This window comes from Mustela erminea, chromosome 1 (genome assembly GCF_009829155.1).
Source record: "Mustela erminea isolate mMusErm1 chromosome 1, mMusErm1.Pri, whole genome shotgun sequence".
Lineage (NCBI taxonomy): Eukaryota > Metazoa > Chordata > Mammalia > Carnivora > Mustelidae > Mustela > Mustela erminea.
In genome coordinates this window covers 42,801,087-42,822,202 of record NC_045614.1, presented here as the reverse complement: position 1 = coordinate 42,822,202, position 21,116 = coordinate 42,801,087, and the positions used below count along the sequence as shown (strand labels likewise).

General features: G+C 38.9%; 1 protein-coding gene across 18 annotated transcripts in view; it reads right to left on the bottom strand.

Annotated features, from left to right (window-relative positions):
* Nucleotides 1-21,116, bottom strand: part of CHL1 (cell adhesion molecule L1 like) — a 215,213-nt gene that overhangs the window by 134,728 nt on the left and 59,369 nt on the right. For 10 of the 18 annotated variants that reach the window (XM_032325323.1, XM_032325314.1, XM_032325372.1 and 7 more), the window contains one exon: nucleotides 11,203-11,240. The exons of the other annotated variants lie outside the window; for them this stretch is intronic. The gene's annotated coding sequence lies outside the window, so the exon portion shown is untranslated. The remainder of the gene's footprint in view (nucleotides 1-11,202; nucleotides 11,241-21,116) is intronic. 18 annotated transcript variants of the gene reach the window in all.

Genomic DNA, 21,116 nt, shown 5'->3' with positions numbered 1-21,116 from the left:
TAAAGTCACATAAACAAAGGTATTTATTTTCTTTGAATTCCTAATATAAAAACAAAATGCAAGTTATGACTGCAACTTTTTTGCACAATTTTCACAGTATAAGGTAAGAGAAATCACAAGTATAATGATTACAGCTTGAAAAGCAAGCAATTGTTAGTCCTGAAAAGGATATAAGGAACATGTGACTATAAATGTGGTAGAGAATCAGAAATTACACAGGATTCAGTGCTATGTTCTTCTGCCAACAGACAAATTAAGTGTATTAATGTTATGTGTGTATACAGATAAAGACCATTAACTCTGGTTTCACAATCTGGGCACTAGAAGCTAACTCTTGGTTCTTTATTTTGCTTTTTTTCAACATAAATTTTCTCCAGAATTCCTTTATATTCTAGCATGTGGACATTAACATTTAATTGTAGGATTGTGAATACCTTAATTACCAAATAATACCCTTCAATATCAAGCAGATGTTCAATACATTCTTTAAGATCAGTAAGCACTTAGCATATATAGAAACCAATTTCCTAAAATGATAATATATGTAACAAATACTATATAACAAATACTATGTGCCAAGCACTGCTCTAGGAACTTTACAAGTACTTTATTAAACCTTAATAATAGCAATCCTATAAGATAGGTACTATTAATATCTCCAACTTTCAGATGAGATAATGTGGAGAAGATGGGTCATTTTAATAAGTCTACAGCTGGTAAGTGACATACTCTGGAATTGGACCAGAGTCCATCATCTTTAACCTCCATGATGCTATGGAAGACCTTCCCACATCATTGTACTATAGACTTTCCAAGCAAGAGGTTTCCCTTGGGACTCCCATTCTTCTTGCTATCGCCTCTAATTAAACCTCATGGTCAAAGAAAATGGAGTCACTGGATTCCTTCAGTTGTACTACACCACCAACTTTATAAAACCCAACTGTCTTCTAAGCAAGCTAAATTCTGCCCTTCTCCATCCCCAACCTCCCAGAAAGTCTCTAAAGAAAGGCTGTAACAATGTTAATGTTTTGATGATGTCAGCCTTCAGAACTCAAGATGTTTCATTCAACATATTTTCTTGAGTATCTATGAAGTATACACATCATATATATGTATGTTAAAAAGAATGGTGAATTAAACATACATAATCTTTACCTTCACAACACTTTAGATTGGTAGGGAAAATATATTATAAAAGTACACATGTCAATGAATATGTGATTATTTATTTTAAGTAATTTTTAAAAGAATGGTATAAATCAGTGATTTAGATTTGGAGACTAGTAAGTCTTCAGCCCCAACTCCTCTTATTAGTAGTTTTCAGAACATGAATTACCCTCATAAACTTTTGAATTCTCATTTAAAAAAAATCTACTAGAAAGAAATAATAGTGTTGTTTATTTTTTTTAAGATTTTCATTTATTTATTTGACAGACAGAGATCACATGTAGGCAGAGAGGCAGAGAGAGAAGAGGAAGCAGGCTCCCTGCTGAGCAGAGAGCCCGATGTGGGGGGCTCAATCCCAGGACCCTGGGATCAGGACCTGAGCCGAAGGCAGAGGCTTTAACCTACCGAGCCACACAGGTGTCCCAGAATAATAGTGTTTTAAGGATTAAAAGAGTTAACAATCAAAATACTTAGAAAATTGCCTGGCATACAATTTATACACTTAACTAATAGTATCATTATAATTGCTCACAGTGTTTATATTTTACACACCCTTCCTTTTACATAAGTTTATCTTTAAACTAGTGTTCTTTTCAGACTAAGAACTATCCTTTTGAATAACAGTAATGGCCTTTTTTTCAATTACAACAAGTAAAGGTTCAAATTTCCATTCAACATTTTTATGAATACATAAAAACTATTAGACTACTAATACATTAAAAAATTACACTACTGGAAAAAGGCAAACAAGTGGTCCCTAAGTATCCACTGTTCCCTGTCACGACATCCTAGAAACCATCTGCTAGCTCACTCTGCAGCAAAGTACTAAGTATTTCACTATGATGGGCAAAATTTTGTCATTCTACATAGCAACTAAAATAATTTATAAGACTTTTTTTTTCACAGAGATAAAATTTTTTTCATAAACCACTGTTGTCATCAATACACAGCAATAGAAATAATACATATGTTAAAAGCACCTATAATATAACTGGAAATAAGAAGGATATCTGCTTCTGTCCTATACACTATGGATTTATTTTTTCAAGCTGACAATGGATATCTGACCAATGAATATAAAGTTTAAATAACAAATCATTTTGATATAGAAAAATAAATCCATAAAATGTTAGTATGATACTAGATGATAAGTCACACAATGATTAAGAGTTGGGCCCAGCCCTACCACTCAATGGCTATGTAAACTTGGGCAGTCATTGATTCCCACACCCTCTCCAATCTAAGGGGCAGTTTCATCATTAGTAAGTGGGCAGAATAATTACAAGCCACAAGTTGTTTAAGAATTAAATGCCTACTATAAGCCTAGCGCCAGGAGGCACTGAAGATACAGTGGTGAACAAGACTAGAGTCCATGCTAACAGAACTCACTGTCTACATTGCTTACTTAGAAATGGAAGATACTGTTTCTTATTTCATAAAAATGCTGAGGATAAGCAATATGCATGGTCCACCAGAATGAAAAATGAAGACACTGCGAAGATCACAGTGGTTTATATATGGAAAGTGTAAGAAGTCAATATAGCATTAATAATATTTCTTGCATATTATCGAATTGGGTAAATCCTCATACAAATAAAAGAAACAAGAAAAAATTGTGCATTGATTAAGGCAGAATATACCTTGTACTTCACAAACTGGAAGCAATTTTCCAACTGCAGATGTCTTAAATGTTCCTGAAAATGGTCAAAATTATTCTATTTAAATTTTCAAAATCATGTTAGGAGAAACCAAACAATGTGCTGCTTATAAGAAAGGAATTATTTGGTGATGTAAATGTCAACTCAACTCACACTAGGTGAAAAAATTGCAACTAACAATATAGCAGGAAATTCCAGTGCAGCATCTGGGTTTAGAGGATTGTAAGTAGATTAACTTGAAAGTCACATCTTTTCTCATTTAACTTGTCTGAATAGTGGGCATATCTGTTCTGTTTAAAGACAGCCTTAGATGGCTTAATAGTTTTGAATGTTCTAATTTGAGGTTTATCTTAAGCAAACATATTTATATTGAAATAGTAATATGTTTGAATATTAACGTGTGTGTGTGTGTGTGTGTGTGTGTGAATGTACAATGCTTTACAGGGATTAGAAATTGCATGTGATATCATACTCTTTCTAGATTTGTACTTTATGATATGGTATATATGTATACTAGCTACTCTGCTAGATATACATACCATATATGTATACATATACTATATATGAATACTATGGTATATATGCATACTAGTATATATGCATATCGTATATATGTATACTAGCCACATATAGTTATTTAAATTTAAATTAGTTAAAATGAAAGATAATTTAAAACTTATTTTTTCAGTCACAGTAATCACATGGAAAGTACTCAACAGCCACATGGGGCTAGAGATGAACATAATGGACAATACAGATATAGCACATTTCCATCATTGAATGAAGTTTTATGGAGTAGATCTGGTATAGACATTCATTCATTTTTACATTTATTTTTACTCATTTATCTTTGTTTCTTTACACCACAAACATTTATTAAGGACCTACCATATGCCAACCCCTGGGCTAAACCATGGGATAAAATGATAACCAAATATAGATATTGTTCCAATTGCTATGAAACTTACATTCACATGAGATAAATAGACACTAACTAAATGTTCACACAAATAAGTTAAAGCTGAAAATATGATAAATGCTAAGAAGGAGAGGCAAGCGGTATAATTTTAGAGGGAGAAGACTGATCCACCTAGGAAAGATGACTCTAGTGAAGTTACCATTGACATGAGATATAGGAAGTGCAGGAGCTGGTTCAGCAAAGAGGGAAGAAAGTGTAGAGAACAGACAGATGATCACGTGCAAAGGCTCTGTGGTTGGGAGGGCCTGGAGAGTGTGAGGGAGAAAAGGTCAGTGTATGGGAAGAGAGGGTGAATTTGGTCAAAGTTGATCCTGGTCCGTATTATTGACTCCTTGTAAACCACGTAAAGAGCTTGTCTTTACCCAAAAAGAAACAGAAAGCAATTTTAATCAGAAAGGTGGTGTGGTCAGATTTGTGTTTCAGAAAGACTCTCTGGGTACAGTCTGGAGAACTACAATATGGGCAAGAGTAGTAAGGAGTAGTTAGGAGACACATCCATGCATGTCACCATCTCTCCACCTGCCACCTCTAGTTTAAAAACAGACAGGAAGATTATAATTTAACAACAAAAAGCATCCATATTAACATGGCTAAATTTTTAAAGGAGTTATTATGATAGAATACAAACTTGACCTCAAACTTGTGGACTTGATAATTTCATAACGTATGTGATTTTTTTTTTTTTTCCTATCCACAGAAGCAATAGGAGAAGGAACAGACAGGGAACAATGTGAATATGCTGAATTTAGCGCCAAGCCAATATTGATCCCACTTTTATGGTAAAACAATAAAGGTCTAAAGAACCCAGCTCCTGAATAACATTAAAGGAGATAATAGGGTTGCCCGGGGGGCTCAGTCCGTTAAGTGTCTGACTCTTGGTTTCCGGTCTGGTCGTGATCTCAGGGTTGTGAGATGGAGCTCTGTGGCTCCCTGCTCAGCAGAGTCTGCTTGGGATTCTTTCCCTCTTCCTCTCTCTACCCTCTCTCCAATAAGTAAATACTTTTTTTTTTTTTTAAAGGAGGTAACAGAGGAGAAGTAATTAAGTTCAGGAATGGTAATTTCCTCTAGGGAATTAAAGAGCTTAAATGCCTGTGTAGGAGACAACTAAACTAAAAACACATTGATTCAGGTTCCTAGACAAGAAATTCTCTGTTGGCCAGGGTGGTGCAAAGTAACCACTTTCAGAGGATGCAGTAATATGCTCAAAGGAGGGGCAAACTCTCTCTCTTTTTTTTTTTTTTTTGGCCATGAAAAATCCACTGAGCAAATTCTAGCTATTTTATACCCAGTCAAAAACAAAAACTAACAGAAAACAATGAACTCCTCACTGTCGCTAGAATATTTGCTAAGTTCCTGCTTTCCTACAGGCTTTGCAGCTGCTGCTCCCTTCACTTGAATGGCTCCTTCCCAGATCTTCACAGAGCTGCCCATCATTCAAATCTCTGATCCAAGGTCACCACTTTCATGAGGCTTTCCTTGGCTAGCCTGTCTAACAATGGCCCATGTCCTCACTTTTAATAGGAAGTTATCACCATCTGACACTTTATTACCTCTTTATTGGCTGGGCTGTTTGTTACCTCCCGATATTAGACTATAACTCCTCTAAAGACAGAAATTTGTCTTACTTACCTCTATATCCCCAGCACCAATGTCTGGCAAGTATTAGAGTTCAGAAAGTAATAGGTGTAAGAATGACTAAATGAATGATAGGACAGATCAGCTTGGGAGTAGAAGCCCAGCAGTCAGTTCATCTTTAAAACTTATGCCACAAAATGTGTTGACTGTTGCTTTTGAACTATTTCAATAGAAACTCTTACCTGATCTTGTAATTTGTTTCCACAATGTAAACAACTCTGTAGTCTTTCTAGTTATGAGACCTAAAATTCTCTTTTGCTTGGGGCTACTGGACATTGAAAGTGCCATGGCTCATGCACTAACTTACTACATAAGCTACATGAGGGAAGAATCTACGTCCAATTCATCTTCTGTATTTCCACAGAACCAAAAAAATAGTGCCTTGTAACAAAAGAAGTCTGTGCTCTTGAAATGTTTCTGAGAGGAAAGAGGAAAAGGATAATGGAAGAAGGCTTAAAATTTATGAACTAGAAATGCACACATTACTAAACCTAGGACGTGGAAGAAGATCATAAAGTTCATTCAGAAATGACAAAGAACTGTGTGTGGATAAGAAGAAAAGCAAACAAAATTATGAATTGGAAATATGTCTGTCAGTACTCCTAAGACTTGAAGAGTACAGACGAGTCTGTGCAAATTCTGCAAAGAGCAACGTAATAAGAGAATTACAGCATCAACTATAACAGAAATGCAGACACACTCTGAGACTTTCAAAAGCATAAGTAATTCTCGCAATATTTTTTTACATTGCATACATGTGCTTGTATAATGAAAACATGTTTTAAATAACAGTAGCAATATTATGGTAAAGCATAAAAACAATGAAAATTAATTTTCATTAATCCATTAATAAAGTAAATAGTAGAAATAAGAATTCCCTGTATTTATAGCAATTGATAAAATTATTTACATGCACACTATTTAGGAGTATAAAAATTTCGTTTCCCCAATTCTGTTGAAATCGTGCTACAGTGCAGAAAACATCTACCATATGACTTCAGTCAGCAGATATCAAAACAGGGTTTTATCACAATGCTATTTTTAATAGCTAGAGATATGACTACCAAATAGAATTGTCACAAAAACATGATCTCCACTTAACATGAAAGATGACTTTTCATAAGAGGGCTTCAAACACAGCACGCATATTAAAAGGAAGAAGCAGGATGCGTGCTCGATGCACAATACTCCTCCCCACATTCATCAATGTTCACTTTGATTTCCCTTTCCTCTCTCCGCTGCTCCTCTGAATCTATTTGTCAGATAACCATATCGCATGTTTCCTGATTTCCACAGCTTAGCATGAATATATCAGCTTTTGCAGCTCTGCATCCCTGGCTTCAATGGATGCCGATGTCCATTCAAAATTAAAAATCTTGACAGTTTTTCTCTACCCTCACAAATTCCCTTCATTTCATCTCATGAGAATTTCCCATGTGGTAAATGTATCAAGCAGGTTTCTGCAATCTCCCTGACAACCTCTCTGCCTAGGACCGGCTAGAAATAATCAGTGGGCACAAGGGTCGACATTCAGGGAAAATAAAATAGGAGGCCTCGTGGAGTTCTCCAATCCCGCTGAAATTGGTTGATCAAGGATCCTCGCCTCAGGTAGAGCATTAGCCTGAAATGATTTCCCTTTTTTCGTCAAACGTGGCTTTCAACACTCTTGCCAAATTCACCTTTCCCATCCTTCTGGGATATCTTGTTGTTCCATAAGCCTCATGTCACTTTTTATCACTAAAATTTAGGCTGATTCAAAATGCTCTCTCCTTCCTCATTTCTGTCCAGAACTAAGGCTGGATGGAATTTATTAAATGAGGAGAAGAATGCCGTCTCCTGTTTTATTCTTCTTCTTTCTGTAGCATCTTGGAATTACAACTGTCACTTCCAGCCTGATTGCCCGTTAGGTTGGCCCCTGCACCAGCCCCAGGCACTTTCACCTCCATCCCCTCCACCCCGTGTCTACCCCTCACTCCTGATCCCGGAAGGATCCCAAAGCGTCCCAGAGTGTCACAGCACTCTTAGCAACCCCCTTAGGTGAGGCACCCACAAGAAGAGCTCACAACCAGCCACTTACTCCGGGGGTCTAGTTGATCTATAGACCTGCGTGCACCCCTCCCTGCTGGATCCAAAGGTAAAAGTGTAAGCTGCTCCGCTGGCCCATCCTATGACCACTCCCCAGATCTCTCCTGCCCTGCCCACAGCCACACAGCCACAGGCCAGGAAGTCCACCAGTGATTCAGGGAACACATTACCAGGGTCCCATCTCTCAGGCACATCAACCTGTTCAAAGAATGAAGTCAGACCCCTTCACCTGACTTTGCATAAGGAAAGGTGCTACGGGGGGGGGGGGGGCTCTTACCACAAACAATGCATAATTTGCACAATTTCAGAGAGCCACTCTCATCTTCCTGCCTCCAAATTTTTGTGTACACAAGCAGGGAAGCTGGTAATGCTGAGGAACTCTGACCTCTTTGGGTTCTTAGGAAGCTTCTGAGGAAGATTCTGGCTCTAAGGTTTTATTTCTCTCTTTACTAAGATTTTGTTCCTCTCTTACTAAAGATTAGTTGGTCTCTATGTTTTGAGCTGTGAACTCTAATTACCAACTTGGGATCCACAACAACAAAAATATGAATTCCCACTCAACATCCTTTTATAGGATTTTACGTATCATGTAAAGAGAAGAGATTTTACAGATCATGCTTTAAGTTTTAATTTTCTTCTCACAAAATAATAACAAAAAATTCTCATAATTTTAAGGTAATATCAGCCACTAGAAACATCTCAGTACCAAAAATTTATTAAGGAAGGCATCCAACATTAAGGAGAAGTAAACAGGAATTAAAATATGAACACAAAATAGAGGAAAATGAATAATCCCAACCCACCCTAAGGCTTAAATCACCTCCCAGTGGTTAATTTATAGATCTTATGCAAAGGAAGTTGCTACCAGGGCAAGGAAAGAAATTCTCATTATATTCGGTGCCCAGAGATCACCAGGGAAATAATGGCAAGACAGTCCTTCTCAGCATAATTTCAAAAAGAGATCTTGCTGCCAAGTAAAACTGCCTTAACCAAAATGGTATCACTTAGCTGTTCAGTTCCTCAATAGGCACTTCTTTACATCCTGCTGTATACATCGAAGGAGCAGAAAATAGAGCAGAGTCCTTACTATAAATTAGAAGCAACAGATGAATAAACGCAAGGAACTAGATGCGCCAATATGAAAAGGAATGAGGACAAATTATGCCGGTAAATGCTACAGGGACGCTCGCACGGGCTCTGCGATCAGCCAGCTCCCAGCAGACTCACTTTCTACCATTTCAAGTAGGGGAAGGCTGAGATCCTCTCCTGGATGTCTCAGTCCGTTCAGGCTGCTACAACAGAGTATCACAGAGTGGGTGGCTTATAAGCAATAGAAATGTACTTCTCACAGTTCCAGAGGCTGGGCAGCCCGAGATCAAGGCAGGAGCAGATTGAAGTGCCTGATGGGAACCGGCTTCCTGGTTCACAGCTGCCTTTTTGCTGGATCCTCCCACAGCAGAAGGGGCGAGCGAGCTCTCGGATGTCTTTCTTATAAGGACACTCACTTCATTCATGGGGGCTCGCCACTTAGGACTGAACCACCTCCCAAAGTGCCTACCTCCAAATACTATCAACATATGAGTTTGCGGGGGTGGTGCTCAAATAATCATTCTACATCACTGATTATCCTAAGATAATCAGGGAACAACTCTGATTAGTAACTATTGTTTTAATACCTATTTTTGTTATAATGGGAGTAAGTAACTGTGTGTTATGATATGAGTAAACTCTGGAGGTGTTGCCTTGCAGATTTAGAACACATCCATGCCCACCTCTGATAGGTTAAAGAATCCACAACGAGCTCACATGTTTTCGAAGACTATCCCATTTGCTCTTACCTTATTGTTCTAAATGAAAATAAAACTTGATCCCATCCTAAGCCCCTAATGCCGCAAAACCACACGGTCTCTATCAGATAGGTTGCCACTGAGGGCCAGTAGCACATACCACCCCAAAATGTACCATGTTGGCATGTGGATTAATCTGAGCTAAAAAGCATGAAGACCCAGCAGCCTCAGGAAGAGTTTTTGTTTTTGTTTTTGTTTTGCCTCTCCCTTAACTGCCTAAGAGAATTTTTTTTTTTTTAAGATTGTATTTATTCATTTGAGAAAGAAGAAGAGAGAGTGAGCACAAGGGGGCAGGGGTAGGATAGAAGAAGAGGGAGAAGCAGGGCTCAATTCCAGCACCCTGAGATCATGACCTAAGCCGAAGGCAGAGGCTTAATCCACTGAGCCACCCAGGCACCCCATGCCTCAAAGAATTTAGACAGAGGGTTTGTACCAGAAAGAGAGAGTTATTGTCAGAGAAACTTTCAATATCAGAAAGACTAACATGCATGACAGGGCAAACATCTATTTACCAAACATGTGCTCTTCTCATTTTCCCGTGAACTGTCTTCCTCCCCTTTGAAGCCCAGAACCTGACCCCCTCTCAACTCAGGACGGTATACAAGCCTCAATTGTCTGACTGCCTGTGAGTCTCATATTTGTCTATGGGGCTCCCTTATGTATGAAGTTAAATTTCTTTTTCTATCTTAGCTCAACTTAATTATTAGACCAGCAAAAGAACCTAGAAGAAAAGAAAGGAAAAGCTTTCAGCTCCTACACCACAAAGCAAGCTTCCATCCTGAGGTTACTGGCACCAAAGCCAGAGCTTAATGTTTTTATAAATAAAGAAAAAACAGTTACGATGCCAACTTGTACCCTGAAGAAAGGGATTAATTTCACAATCACCATCAACCACTGGGCATCCCAAAGAAATTTACAATCTAAGTGAAAATAGCATGCCTGCTATGCAGATAAAGCTTCAAGGTCAGCCCCTACCCTTCCTCATTAGATTGCTGACACTGAACCTCCCCCAAGTAGAAATTCCAAAGCTGCCCCTGGTAAAGACAGAGCTCCATTTGTCCTTCGCTGGTGTCATTGCTAAAGGTGCCCATCGGCGCCACCTATAGGTCCAACGGGGCAGACGCTTAAGCAGAGCCTGCTTTCCTATCGCTGACACAGCTCTTGGTACCAAGTCCTGATTCAGCTACATAATTCTTCCAGCTGTAAGAAAGAAGGATCTTTCCCTAAGCATTTATATTTGACCAGGGGTACTGTACATCACAGTTGGCCATGGTTACTGAACTTAGCAGATTTTATAGACCTTTTCACAACTGCCCTTAAGAATATGATCTGCTCCTAGAAGACAAGCTGCACAGACCCAGAACCACCACCCCCACTTCAAATACCCGCCGGTTTCATTTCTGTTTCTCCTCATGAAGTTGTTTGTTTTTCTTAGAAGCCATATTATTTTTATCAAGTTTCAAGAGATTTCAAGGACCATGAATCCTGAAGAGAAATCTCTTCCATTCTAGAAGACTCCTAGAATGCTGATCCAAACTTACCACCTCTCACTTGGTTCCACTCCTATCTTACAGCAACCATCAAGTTTTTAAAACCTTACAATCCCACCTCATTAAACCTTCTGCTTCACTGTGAATACTTACAAGATTCTGGCAGTATATTTCCCATGCCTCCCCCCACAGGTGTTGAATGAGTCTGAGTATAATATATTATTGTACGGAATTCTAGAAACATCCAGGCACGGGCCCATGCTCTTCCCACCACATATCATCATTCTTCTGTGCTTGCATCAGATCAGTCAGATTTGCATTTAAACTCAGAAATACAGTACCTTTGATGAAAGAAGTTAGGTGAAGCCCACTTCCTTATCTAGAAAAAGAAAACAATTAAAAAAAAGGATACTTCTTTGGTGACCAGTAAGTGATGTAAAAATATCATAGCAAATATTAATCGAGTGATATTACATAAATGTTATAGCAAACTTTATTGAATGCTTACAGTGTGTTGCATTAATGGTTATTATCTGATTTAATCTCCTAAAAAACTATCGGGGAAATATCGCCACTGTCTCAGTTACAGATGAGTTTAGTGAGACACAGAAATGTTAAACTATTTGGTCAAGTCCACACAACTAGCAAGTATGGGAGCCAGAACATAGACTTCAGCAGGCTACTCTATTAGCTAGTTTGCCAAACCACTGGTCAATTAAATAATGGTGTGTCATGCAAATAAGAGATCAACACAGTTCCTGGCACAAGGTACAGGAACCGAGGAAATGGCTGTCTTAGAGGCAGCAGTCAGAGTAGTCACAGTCAACATTAGGCATGATGCTTCCATTAAACACCATTAAGTGGCAAATTTACTAAATAACAACTACTAAATAATAACATCATTAAGTGGCAAATATTCAACTACAGAAGGTGTATTTCCCTGTAGTTCTTTCCCAAAACCCAAACTTAAGACTCTTCAAAGTGCTCAGGATTGCTGACCAGGAAGCAAAAACTGGAAAGGAATGTTTACATGGAGATGTAGAAGTGTAATTCACATAGCGTGGTCTGCTCTTTTATGCAAATGGCCCTGTATGAAAAGAGACAGAAGGTCTTTGTTTTCCAAAATGACACATTTTTCCTACAACCCCAAGACTATATTATTAATTAGAATGTCCTCTGTTAAAAGACCAAGGATCATTCATTCTGAGAGTCAAATAATGAACACTTTTGGGAGACTTTGCGTCTCCCAAAAAGCTCCCAAGTCTAAATCTCAAAGATAGGAAGTGAGAGTTTACCTTGGCAATCTTAATGTATGGCACATAGTAGGTCCACAGCATACATCTATATGATGCAGAAATGATATAGGACAGGCACATTTTGTTAGTTTAATAGTCATGCGTTATCAAAGATGTAAATTGCCAGCAAGTGTTCTCATTGTTGTTCCATTCGAGTATTATGTTCAAAACTACGTCTCCCTTTCTATTTATTTGAAAAACTACACATTCTTATTACTTCTGAGTTCTTTTTTCTCCTGCAATATAAATAGGAGCTCTACGAGTCCATTTTCAGAATGATTCCCAAGGTATAGTAAAGAGCAATAAAGGCAGGGGTTATGAACGGTATCATTAACTGTGTGGGCTTGTTTTAAAAGTGCATAAAGAAATAATTCACATGTCCTATTCATGTGGCAATGAATTTAGTGTCATTTGAATACAGTACATAAAAAGACTCATTCAACTCATTTAACTACTAATTGGTTATCCTTATATTAAGGTCTGAATGGCAGAGCTAGAGCAAAGCACCCAAGGGGAAAAAACTAAAATAAAAAACTGTGGGGCATTTTTGCAACTCTGTCCTACACAGTGATAGTGCAACTTACTGATACTATCTATCTTAGGTAAGACGATTGCTGGAAAGGAACACATAAGAAAAGCTCACTTTTTCCAAATCAATATTAGCACTTTGTTCTACCCCTATCTGGCACTGCACATGGACCCATTCAAACGGTGTGCCTTACACAACTATGTTTAGCTACAAACAAAGTAAAAAATATGTGGCATCATTAAAATCACTCTTTCGCCATCCACTAAGCCAACACAAATATGGTGCACATTCTCTATGTTCCAAGAACTGCAAAAATTCAAAAGATGCAGAAAAGCAAATACATGCATAAATCAAAAAAGTCATATAATTCTCATCTTTGAGAAAATGGACTCAATAAAACCAATTATGTGAGTAAATCTTAGCTAGACAGAAAAACAAATATATAGATGGGTGAGTGATCTGGAGCAGTGACAAATCCAAGCTGGAAACCAGGGACCTCTCATGATTGTTCTGTGTAGCACATCTTATTATTGGAGGTTTCCAATAATAACAAATGAACGTTTCCTTCCTCTAACATTATTCTTCCTTAAGAGAAACAAAATAACAAACAAGAAAGATGACACAGTGGTACAGAGAAGTAGCTGGCAAAATTCAGAACCATCATGGTATAAATGAGAAATTTTCAGTTAACTGTTCAGCAAGTCTATTAGCTTTTTTTCCCCCCCTTTATTAACTACTCCAAGAGCCATAACCTGTTAATGCATCAATACCACCCTGGGGATGAGTCTGAATTAGCTCTTTCAGATGGCTAGAAGTTCATGTGATGAATCACTATTAGTCTCCGAGCACTAGAGTGGACAGAAGCAGGTTAATGGAGCAGCTCATTTCTGTTCTAAGGAGCGTAGGTCCCAGAGCTTCTGGACTCTGCTTGGGAGAAACTCCTTTAGCAGAGAAATCTGCAAAAAAATCTAGTCTCCAAACTTCCTTCACTTTGCATGGCATGTATACTATCTTCACGTCTCGGTCATTCTCAAGTCCACAGGGACGGCCAATCTTTAAATATCTAACTGAGATCGTTACAAAGCTGTCATTAAGGGTGACAGCTGACAGTAGTTCACCTGGTAGCTGAATGAGTAGAAGGCACCTCCACAGACCCTAGACCAAAGGCGACAAACTGCACATAGGTGCCTTTTGTTCAGCTTGCGCACTGGGTTTTATGGAGCCTTAAATTAGTTTCCTCTCCTTTCCTTTCCCTTTCCCTTCTTCTTCCTCTCCTCTCCTTTTCTTTCCTTCCATTTTTTAAGTTTGTTTGTTTGTTTGTTTAAGAAATCTATACACCCAGCGTGGGACTTGAACTCATGACGGTGAGACTGAGTCACAAGCTCTTCCGACTGAGCCAGCCAAGCGTCCCATTAGCTTCCGTTTCTTACTTTCTTTCCTTCCTACTTCCCTCCTTTTCTTTCTTTTCTTCTTTTCCTTCTTTCCTTCCCTTCTTCTTCCTTTCTTCCTTCCTTCCTTTCCTTTCCTATCTTCCTTTCTATCTGCCTTTTCCTTCCTTCCTCCTTTTTTTTTTTTTTTTTTTTTTTAAGAGAGAGAGAGAAAGACAGAGACAGAGAGCAACCGTGCAGAGCCCAACTTGCAGGCTCAATCCCACAACCCAGAGATCATGACCTGAGCTGAAATCAAGAGTCAGATGCCTAACCAGCCGAGCCTCCCAGGCTCCCCAGCGTCCATTTCTTAAACACTAGGAGCATGGACAATAAAATTCAAATTTCTGTCCTTTTTATTATTAAAAACGTAGAAAGTTTGACAAGACAAGTCCTGCTTTGACACATGGCACCAATCTTCCAGAGCTGAGCAGATCATTCCAGTTTTGGAAGAGGCTGTTTTCGCCAGTACTCCAGTCTCCACCTCTCCCTATTGTCTTGTACCTCTCCTGATGCCTCACTCCTTTGCATGTGAATGTGTGATACCATCCACAGTTTAGCTATTGTGGATGTTGCTGCTATGAACATTGGGGTACATAATAAATAAATAAATAAATAACGTAAATAAAATAAAATTATAAAATAAAATAAAATAAAAATAAGTAAATGCATGATACCAGCCCCATATCTACCATAGATCTTGGCTGTGAATATACTCAAGCTGTTAAAACTCTCAAACTAAATTACTGACTTAAAGAATTTATTTATAACATATATTGCTTAATTTCTTATTAAAATACTAAAGATTAGGGGCTCCTGGGTGGCTCAGTGGGTTAAAGCCTCTGCCTTCAGCTCAGGTCATGGTCCCAGAGTCCTGGGATTGAGCCCCATATCAGACTCTCTGCTCACCAGGGAGCCTGCTTCCCCCCTCCTCTCTCTGCCTGCCTTTCTGGCTACTTGTGATCTCTGTCAAATAAATAAATAAAAACTTTAAAAAAAAAGACAGATGTAAAAAAGAATACTAAAGATTGAATTATAGTACAACAATAATTGTTCTTCACAATTATTATCATTTTATTCACAATTATTTCTTCTTATAAATACTGATTTAGCTCCTTTACAGCCAACCCTTAACTTTGTGACTTATATTTTAAATGTTTTATTGATCGTGTTTCAAATTTGACAGATATATTAAAAATCAAAGGGCCACAGAGTTTTAAGGATGGAATGTTTCTTCAGTATCATTGAGCTCCAAATCATATATTTTACAAGTAAGAAATCAATAAATTTGTGATCTTTTGAAGGCACACACCTACTGAATATGAAATCCAAGGATGGAATATGATTTTTTATCCTCAGTTCAATGCTTAATTTTAGTAGTAATGGGCTTTTCCTATCACATGATGCATCATGAAGGAAAAATAATACCATTTTCTGAATATTGTATTCTTCCTCCTCTTTCTTTTTCCCTCCTTCTCTCTTTTTCTTATTCCCTCCCTAAGTACTTTCCTCTCCTTCCTCTTTCTCCCTGCTTCTCTTCCTCCTTCCTTCACTAAGACCCAAGAGTTCACCTGAAGGTAAAAATTATGTAAACATCATGCTCAACAGACAGTGTTTCAGTGGACAGCTGCACTGAGTAATGGTGTAGACAATTATCTCTTCATTATGCTTATATTATGCAATATTGGACTTTCTTTTTGTACAATGATCAAAGGTAAAAACATAGAATGTGTCCTTGTCCAGCTATCTGGGAGGCAGAACTAAGTGACCAAACCATTGTGGGATTTAACAGCTTAGCTCGTCATTCATATGATTCTCATTTACTTCTGAAAAACAAATTAACTATAATTAATTTAATAAGTTAAAAGTGGGGCAGACATAAAGGCTTCTCAAACTGTCTCAAACTCAAAAAAACCCAGGCTGACTTCCAATAAACTGGTAGTTGCAGAGCTGCTGCTGTCTCACAGAAAAGTCTGAGAAGAATAACTTAATTTAAAAACCATTTTGGCTTTCTTAATCTTATTTGTTTCTTATTGCTCTTCTCCCTAATTTTATTAGTAATGAAGTTTATAGGAAAATAAGAATTTCTCCTTCCATGAAAAGGCTTGAAGCAGATTTTTTCCTTCCCACTATGCATTGGATTTCTGAGATAAGCATTTAGAACGAGTTTCATAAACGAGAACCCAGCTGTGTCTATGGGGTGACGTTTTTAAATGATCTACCTGGGACTTTTTCCGTAAGCTACAGTAGTCTGCAGTATCCACGTATGTACAGAGCTCTGATGTCATACTGGCAATGGAATGGGATTTAAGAAGTTAGCATGAACGATCAAGGTACGGTGGCTTTGGAGTCAAACCAAGATTTTACTAAGTTCCTTCCATCTCCTTAAATAACAAACCTGCATTATAGCAAATGTTATGGTTTGGGAGGTAGTGATCCTCAAGTGCTCAGTAACATGCAAATGCCTTAAAGTTTAAGATCTAAATGGTCATATACTAATGCCTTGATAGAGGCACTCTTCTTTTAAGAGTGTAAAGGTAGGGGGCACCTGGGTGGCTCAGTGGGGCACCTTCAGCTTAGGTGATGATCTCAGGGTCCTAGGATTGAGCCCCACATCTGGCTTTCTGCTCAGCAAGGAGCCTGCTTCCCCTACCCCTCTCTGCCTGTCTCTCTGCCTACTTGTGATCTCTGTCTGTCAAATAAATAAATAAATAAATAAATAAATAAATAAATAAATAAATGAAATCTTAAAAAAAAAGAATGTAAAGGTAGATGGCCATTTTTCAAGATTTCAAAAACGTGCTCTTTATACTTTGTTTTTGGGTCTGGTGTACTGAATGTTGTGTGAACTTATGCAAAAACAGCCATGCTAAAATTTTAGCACACAGATGAATCCCTACAGTCCTGGACCCCACTGTCAGAAATTCTAATTCAGGAGGTACAGTGGGGGGTCCAGGAATCTGCATATGTAATTAACACCCAAATCATTCTTTTACTTACTCAGTTATTCACTTAGTAAACTCATTGTGACAAATATTATGCTGTGTGTTAAGTCTTACAAATATAGTGGTGAAAAAAAAAGTCCCTGCTTTTATAAACTGTTTTAATCCATAAATAAAAATATATAAAATGTAGATAGTGATAAGAACTAGGAATAGAAATCTATTCTAGTAGAGCAACGGCAAGCAAAGGAGAATAAGAGAACATGGGGGGGGGTGGTACTCAGGCAGAGCCTCTCAGATAAGATGCTGCTGATATTAAGTGACTCAGAGACGAAACCTCGAGAAACACTCCCTTTACACAGGAAAAATACAATCTGTGCCAAGCTTGAACTTGGTGTCAAATATTTCATATTTTCAAATTTCCTACTTCTCTTGGTACTTAGCAGTTCTCTCCCACGTCCCGGGAACTCCTATCCTCGGCCCTCCCCTGTCCCCCTCCATAACACACATAATCACACATTATTAGAAAGCTGTTGCCAAAAGTTTAAAATAAAGAAGGTTTTGGCATAACTGTCGTATGAAAAAGAAAGAGTTTGTTAACCAACAATGTGATGAAATTGCCAAAAATTCGGTGAGCCTAGGTAAAAGAAGTATGGTACCTAGAATCCAGGATGTGATAGTTACACTTTATTTTATTCCGCTCAGGAAACCTCTCCTAAGTTGTATCCAGGTCTAAGTGCTTGGATTTAAAACTGATTCAGACCAAGTGAGCTTATTCAGAGGCAAGCTCTCAAGATGGGAGGAGGGACTAGCACTAAATCACGGGGAGAAAAGTTGAAAGAGCTAGGGATGTTTCTGTCTTCCTAGAAACAGATGACGCAAGTAAGACATAAAACCTCTCTTCAAACATCTGAAGGTCATAGGAAAAGGATGAGATTTTGTTGTCTGTGGTCCCACAAGGCAAAAGGGAGAGAAAGAGATGCAAATTCCTAACCCCAGGTTTGCAGTTATAGAAATGTAAACTCAAAAGCCTCAGGAGAAAGACGCCTCCCCTATTCGAGAAGAGGAAGTAGAGGTTGGTGACCACACACTGGGTGGCAGTGCGAAGGTCTTCAAGACCCAAGTGCACGGTGGCACTGAAGGGCCGCGGAGGCCTGCTATGAGAACCTGTGACGCACAATTCATGTTCCATGATTCATAATAGAAAGACTGACTGCCCCTATGAAACAATACTCCCTCTCACTCTCCCAGGCCTCTGGAACCAGAAGTGACGTCGGTGCTGCCTGGACAGTCAGCCGCGTGGGAAGAAGTCAGCAGCAGGTGGCCTTTCAAAGGGCCCTACATGTTCTTTCTGCGCTTGATCTCTCGTGGGGGGCTGCCCCCTTCTAGCATTCCTAGTCATCTCCCAAGAGGCCTCCACCGATCTGTCCACCCACCCCTAGAACAAGCTCTTGGTGTTCCCCAAAACTATCTTTTCAAGATGAGAAAATGAAATGAAATGAAACAACTTCAATGTTTCTCAATCCCTTCGAATGATATGCTCAAGATGTGTTCCATAAACATGCATTACTTGTATGGATTTTTAGCTGACTTTCTTTACTTAAATAAAAATATCTTAAGATAGTACGTTCTCTCACAACTATAAAAGGGAAATCATCACCATTTTACATGAAAATAAATATAATGAAACATAGCCAATTAAGATTTAAAAAGACATTGTGACCAGAGGACTTCCAGATTTTGAGGTCTGGACTCTTTTCATGAAAAGACACAGCAAAGTGTTAAAAAATGCGAGCACAAAACTAGCCTTTGACATACCCTGAAGTACCAGAAAAAAAATATAAATGAAATAAATGTTTGCTTTACACTAGGTCTATTATTTAATGATATTCAATCATAGAATAACTCTGATCACCTTATATCTCATCAGTGGTATCTATCCCATAATTTAGGATATACTGAACTGATTAAAGATACTGTCCCCATGTTAAGCGGGACACAAAGCCTCAAGACACTGAAGCTACCCAGTAGGAGGAAAACTTCAAGGAAAAATAAACTAGAGAATGGCAGGCACCATGGAAAATCCACAGAGACATCTTTAATCACCTATATCCCAGGACCCCTTGAAATAGAATTTCTATGTAGGGACAACCACAGAGATAGGCAAGACTCAATTCTGGCTCTTAATGCAGTTCCCATTCACCTAGATTCCAGGGCAGCGATACAAGGTTGTCCAGCTCAAACAATTCGCTCATTCAGTCATCCAAAAAATATACTCAGCAATGACTGTGTACCATGTGCTGTTCTAGATACTGGAAACACAAAACCAAAAAAACAGACAAGGTTCCTGTCCTGACCTCCATAATTACATTGGATCATGGGGGCAAGACAGCTAGTACACATAAGCCAGGGTTTCTCAACCTCAGCATGTTGGACGTTTTGGGAAGGATCATTCCTTTTTTGTAGAAGTCTGTCCTGTGCACAGAAAACAGGACTCTAATCACTAGATATCAGTAGCAATAGTCCCATTCCCCACCCCAGTTGTGACAACCAAAATGTTCTCTAGATATTACTAAACGTCCCCTCACAGACAAAATCGCCCTTGGTTGAAAACCACTGCTCTGAGGCCTTCTTCCCTACATCCAAAGCCAGAGTGCTGTACTGTGCAGCTCGAGGGAGAACCACTCACTGTAATTCCACGTAAAGTTATCCCTCAGAGTCGTGAAACAACCGTACATCTGTCAGAAGGAGCAGCTCTGCTTTGCTGTGCTATGGCTGGAATTACATGCTCCGGTGGGATACATGTTGATGTGGACGTTGAACAAAAAACGAGGGTAGAAAATACTGATCAAAGTTCCACTGCATTTTTAATTGCATTCATGAATACTGCTTCTCCTTTGTGGGTTCTTCTCTCCATCATGCCCACACAGACACACACAGAGGTCTGGAACCCTGTTCCTTTGTTTAACATGTCTTTACTTCTAAGCAGCAGCCCAAAGAAAGCAATGAGGCAAAAGCATTATTGAAGAACGGTTGCTGTGACATTCTAGATAATTCACCGTTCTTTTGGAAATGAGAACATGAATCTCTGGAATTTTGAAAGTTGTGAGTGTGTCAGTAGACAAAGGAAGAAATCTCCTTGATCCACAGACACCTTTTTTTTTTTTTTTTTAAGATTTTATTTATTTATTTGACAGCGAGAAATCACAAGTAGTTAGAGAGGCAGGCAGAGAGAGAGAGGAGGAAGCAGGCTCCCTACTGAGCAGAGAGCCCAATGCGAGGCTCGATCCCAGGACCCCGGGATCATGACCTGAGCTGAAGGCAGAGGCTTTAACCCTCTGAGCCACCCAGGTGCCCCCACAGACACCTGTTTTTAGACATTTGAATAGGCTCATGCTTCTCAACCCTCACAGTCTAAAAGAATCACAGGTGTACGTTGAAAAGAGCAACCACCACCACCACCACCACCGCCGCCACCACAAAATAGCTATCTGGGCTCCAGCTACAGTTTTGTAAGATTGTCCCAGAGAACCTTAAATCTGAAAAGTGCCACAGGTAATTATTATAGGCAGTCAAAGCTGAGAACTACTGTTCTAAGTTGTCGAGAAACACTGTGGAAAAATCATGCAAGAAAATATGGCCTGGGGGTTACCTGGGGGGCTCAGTCATTTAAGTGTCTGCTTTTGGCTCAGGTCATAATCCTGGGGTCCTGGGATCGAGCCCTATGTTGGCCTCCCCAGCTCAGCGGGGAGCCTGCTTCTCTCTCTGCCTGCCAATCCCCCAGCCTGTGTCCTCTCTCTGTGTCTCTCTTTGAGCCAAATACATATATAAAATCTTAACAAAAAAAAAAAAAAAAAGAAAGAAAAGAAGGTTTGCAGCACATGTATGGCCCCTTATCTCTGTATCTTCCAGACAGCAGATACCATGTTGCTTCCACCACACTTTGACACTTGCCCAAATAAATGAAAACCCTTAGCCTTTAGACTTCTTCCAGACAGGATACCAAGATAGTGTGTATACACACACACACACACACACGCACACACACATACATACACATCC